This window comes from Sipha flava, unplaced genomic scaffold (genome assembly GCF_003268045.1).
Source record: "Sipha flava isolate LNK unplaced genomic scaffold, YSA_version1 119_pilon_pilon, whole genome shotgun sequence".
Lineage (NCBI taxonomy): Eukaryota > Metazoa > Arthropoda > Insecta > Hemiptera > Aphididae > Sipha > Sipha flava.
The window spans coordinates 5674-10631 of record NW_020271745.1 but is presented as its reverse complement, the minus strand read 5'-3'; the positions used below and the strand labels follow the sequence as shown (position 1 = coordinate 10631).

General features: G+C 32.6%; 1 long non-coding RNA gene across 1 annotated transcript; it reads right to left on the bottom strand.

Moving 5' to 3' along the window:
* Window positions 1-153: 153 nt before the first annotated feature.
* On the bottom strand, window positions 154-3871 carry LOC112693897. The gene is made up of 3 exons (XR_003149521.1): window positions 3137-3871; window positions 2854-3082; window positions 154-1211 (listed from the first exon to the last, which is right to left on the bottom strand). It is a non-coding gene; the product is annotated as an uncharacterized LOC112693897 (long non-coding RNA).
* Window positions 3872-4958: the final 1087 nt, after the last annotated feature.

The following is a 4958-nucleotide window of genomic DNA, read 5'->3' as shown; positions in this document are numbered from 1 at the left end:
GTTTTTTGTCTTTTTTGTGTTTTTGTATATACTTATTGTCTTTTTTATTCGTTATTTTTGTACAATCTTTTTTGTTGGTTTTTCATAGGTAGTGTCGAACAGCTGATCAAATCTTTTGGCGTTTTATTAGGGAATCGTTTATACTCTAATTAACAGTTCTGTCTTGTTCCTCGGCTTTTGTGATTTGTTTAAGTTTTTGTTGTCCCCCAGGGGAATACGTTCTTACGTGTTTACGGGTCTTAGCGAACCCGGGGTCCCAAGCTCTTGTTTGGTGTTTTGTAGGTATTGTTGGACAGCTGATCAAATCTGTTGGTGTTTAATTATGGAACATTTTTACTCTTTGTTACAGATGTGTTCTTGTTATTAGGTTTTTTGATTTGTTTAAGTATTTGATTGATAATTTGTCTATTTTTTGTTGTTGGTTTTTTGTAGGTAGTGTTGAACAGCTGATCATAACTTTGGTCGTTTAATTAGGGAATCTTTTTACTCATTGTTACAGTTCTGTTTTTGTTCTTCGGTTTTGTGATTCGTTTAGGTACTTTTTGTCTCCCAATGGAACACATTCTTACGTGTTTACGGGTCTAAGCGAACCCGGGGTCCCGAGCTCTTGTTTGGTTGTTTGTAGGTAGGTTGGACAGCTGATCAAATCTTTTGGCGTTTTATTAGGGAATCGTTTATACTATTTCGTACAAGTCTATTTTTGTTCTTGGCATTTGTGATTTGTTTAGATAATTGTTTGTTACTTTCTATTTATTGTTGTGTTTGATACATTTGTTTTCTTTTTTTTAATCGTTGTATTTGTATAATTTTTTTTGTTGGTCTTTTGTAGGTAGTGTTGAACTGCTGATCAACTCTTTTGGCTTTAAATTAATGAATCATTCTGAGCTCTTGATAAAGATCTGTATTTTGTTCTTAGACATTATTTTGTGATTTATTTAGGTATTTGTTTCATACTTAGTATTCATTATGTTGTTGGATATATTTGTTGTCTTTTTTTTATTCGTAGTAGTTCTATATATTTTTTTGTTTAGTTGTTTGTATGTAGTATTGAATTGCTGATCTACTCTTTTGGCATTTAATTAGAGAATCGTTGATACTATTTTTTACAGGTCTGTTTATGTTCTTGGCTTTTGTAATTTGTTTAGGTATTTGATAGATTTGTCGACACTGTCAGCTCTTATAATATAAAAAATATAACGGTGCCTTAACAGCTGTAAAAATAAATAGAATGCTGTGTGAATAAAACGATATAGAAAAAATAACATTTAACTTTAAGTGGATGGTATAATTCAATAATTATGATAAATATAGTAATAATAATAATAATGGAAATAATAATAAATTTATAATAATCAGGTTAGGTTAGGGTTAGAATTTAAATCACTAATAATCCTTCTCATTTCTCTTACATCACTAATTACCAAATTTTTCAGTCATAATGATAAATAATGCAACAAATATTCTCTGGAATGCAAATGGCTTATCTCAACATAAACATGAACTACATAATTTTTTAATTCAAAATAATATCCACATAGCTTGTATCACTGAAACTCACCAAACTAAAACAATAAAATTAAAACTACCTGGTTACTCAATATACCATGCAGACCACCCGGACGGTACGGCTCATACAGGCTCTGCCATAATCATTGCCACTAACTTAGTTCACAACCTATACTCAATCAATCCACAAACCAACCTTCAGTCAGTTTCTATCCAAATTTTCCTAAACCATGTTCCGCTAACCCTTGCTTCAGTCTACTGTTTTCCCAGCCAAAAAATCACCACTCTTAATTTTGCTCAACTTTTTATCTCACTAGGGAATAATTTTATTGCAGGTGGTGTCTTTAATTCCAAACACCCAGTATTGGTTATAACCTAACCAGTATGGGGCTGCCACTCCACCTCTCTAAGAGGTAAAATCCTACGCAAAACAATTACCAATCATAAATGGTCACTCCTCGCACTTACTGGACTGATATATCGGCCCACTCAGACCAATAGGCATCCAGATATCCTAGACTTCTTCATATATTCCACCTCAAGTAACTTACCCCTTGCTATATATAACATCACTGATCTTTCCTCTGATCATACCCCAGTAAAGCTAGTCATTGATGGTGAAATAAACCAAATCCCAACAAGATCTTCTCTGACCTCAGGCTTAATAAACTGGACCCACTACAAAAAGTACTTAAGCAACAATACAAAATTAGGCATACCTCTTAAAACTCCCAAAGACCTCGAGTAAGCTTCTGTCACATTTGTAGAAATGATTCAACCCGCGGCCAAACTGTCCCCGCGCCCAAGTAACAACTATTCCACCACCTCGAACACAATTCTGGACAAATACCCACTCCCGGGCCACATCAATTTATTCTTAAGACAAAAAAGAAAAAGCTCAAGCCAAATGGCAAATAACAGGTTACTCTAATGACAAGCGGATCTTTAATAAACTAACCAACAAACTTAAAAGACAATTCCAAAATCACAAAAATCAAAAGTAAAAAAGTAAAGATTTAAAAAAAAAAAAAATAATTATCAGGTTTTGTAATTTAGCCACTTAGGCTCAAAACATATATAAAAAAAATAATATAATAAATGTATAATTTGATCAGATATATTATGTAGCCTGGTTGGCACAATGCAATAAATAAATAATATATTAATAAAGTAAAATAATAAATAAATCAAAATGTGTGGACCACATGGCACACACTAACACAAAGTAAATAATTTAATACGTGGCCACACTAAATAATAAGAATAATAATTTTCCTACGACGGCTAGGCCTGTCGGCCTTTACACAATGTTTAACACAAAAACAAATATGGTCGACCAATACTCACATGTGACTATGTTGAATGGCTGATCGCATCCACGCGACCACACCAACCCTGTAACTAGACAATTGCCTACGATGGCACACCGCAGTGTATAAATGAAAATAAATCACAGAATTGGTACGAGCGATCACCCAAGTATAGACACCAACGGAAAAAATGCAATGGTCCACAGCCCTGGACGATGACACAATGAATAAAAACCACGTTATTCACTAAGCGACCGCTGGTAAAACTGAAAAACAATGAAATTAATCGCTGGACAATATCAGATTGTCTCGAACAATACTTTAACAGACGGTCGATTCACTAATGAATAATGACAATACTTGAAAACTTGGTTTCAACAAAAATGGCTGCGGACATACGAACACTCAACAACACGAAGGTAGATGTGCACACCACGAAAACACACAGAAGAATGCGGGTCGGTGCTGACGACATTCACCAAGAAAGCTACGAACGCCGGACAATAAAATGAATATAAAATGCCTCAGTGCTACCACACAAAATTGAAAAACACTCGAAATTAATGAACTTTGTGGCACTGAGAGCATGACATTATCTTTTCTGGTAAACATAACCCACAATTTCGAAAATATGCATTAACCGATACATTTACGTGCGATGATAACAGGACGATTACGATTACGGCCAGGAGCACATCGCCAGAAAATGATAACATGACAATAAGTGTTCTCAACATGAACAAGATTGTTTGTCTTTTTTGTGATGTTGGTTGTATTTGTTGTCTTTTTTTTATTCATAGAATTTCTGTAATTTTTATTGTTGGTTGTTTGTAGGCAGTGTTACCAGGCGTACGAACATGTTCGTTTTAGTACGAACATTAAAACTACTGTACAAACTTAACATAAAACGAACATCCGTACGCCTAATTACGAACATTTTTATAAGATGAAAGTATAAATTTAGATAGTTTCATTTTTACTCAAAGAATCCAAAATATAACTTGATAATATTGTCAACATCACAGTTTTAGTCATTAGATAATATTATAGTGACCCATTCGGCAAATTTTCATATATTGTTGATATATCTATTTTTAGACATTGAAGTCAACATTTCCAAAAAATAAATATCATTAGCTGATAAGTTCTTATTTATTGTATGAAATATCATTTTATCATTTTATTGAAAGTAACTAAAAATAGCAAGTAACAAGAATTAGTTTTAGGTTACCAATGAAAAATATGGGTGATTAGGTTCGTCATAAAATCGCCTGAAGCGTCTTGAATTGAATATACATTGAATATACATAATACTGTATTATTATTTATTCTAAATCGAACGATCTCAGAAGTGCCAAACACTCATTACGCACCGTGACTTGTATTTTAATTTATTAATTGGATTTGCAATTTTTATCGTTGTGTTAAATATTTATAATATATAATAGCAATGGATCAATTTATCATAAAAACATCAAAATCGTCAGCTAGTCGATCTCCTATAAAACATGTAAGTATAAAACATATTCATTTGTTTATTATTTATCATAACTCAAGTAGGTAATATAAATTATTGATTATGGTAAACATTTTACATACAACATTTTATAGTTTAAATAATATAAATTAATACTTCTTTCATTAAAATTTATTTAACTGCTGAGCGGAGCAAAGGGATATTTTTTACAGTACGAACAAAATATTTTACGATAATTTTCTGAACATTCAATCTCTTTAACCTGGCAACACTGTAGGTAGTGTTGAAGAGCTGATCAACTCTTTTGGCCATTATTTAGAGAATCGTTTATACTCTTCGTTACAGTTCTGTTTTTGTTCCCCAGGGGAACACGTTCTTACGTGTTTACGGGTCCTAGCGAATCCGGGGTCCCAAGATCTTGTTTGGTTGTTTGAAGGAAGCGTTGAACTGTTGGTCAACTCTTTTGGCTTCGAATTAAGGAATCATTTCTATAATTTGATGTAGGTCTGTATCTTGTTCTTCGGCTTGTTTTTGTGATTTGTTTAGGTATTTGTTTGATACATTGTATTCATTGTGGTGTTAGATATATTTGTTGTCTTTTATCTCATGGTAGTTTTATATATTTTTTTTTTTTTTTTTGTTTGGTTGTTTGTAGGTAGTGTTGA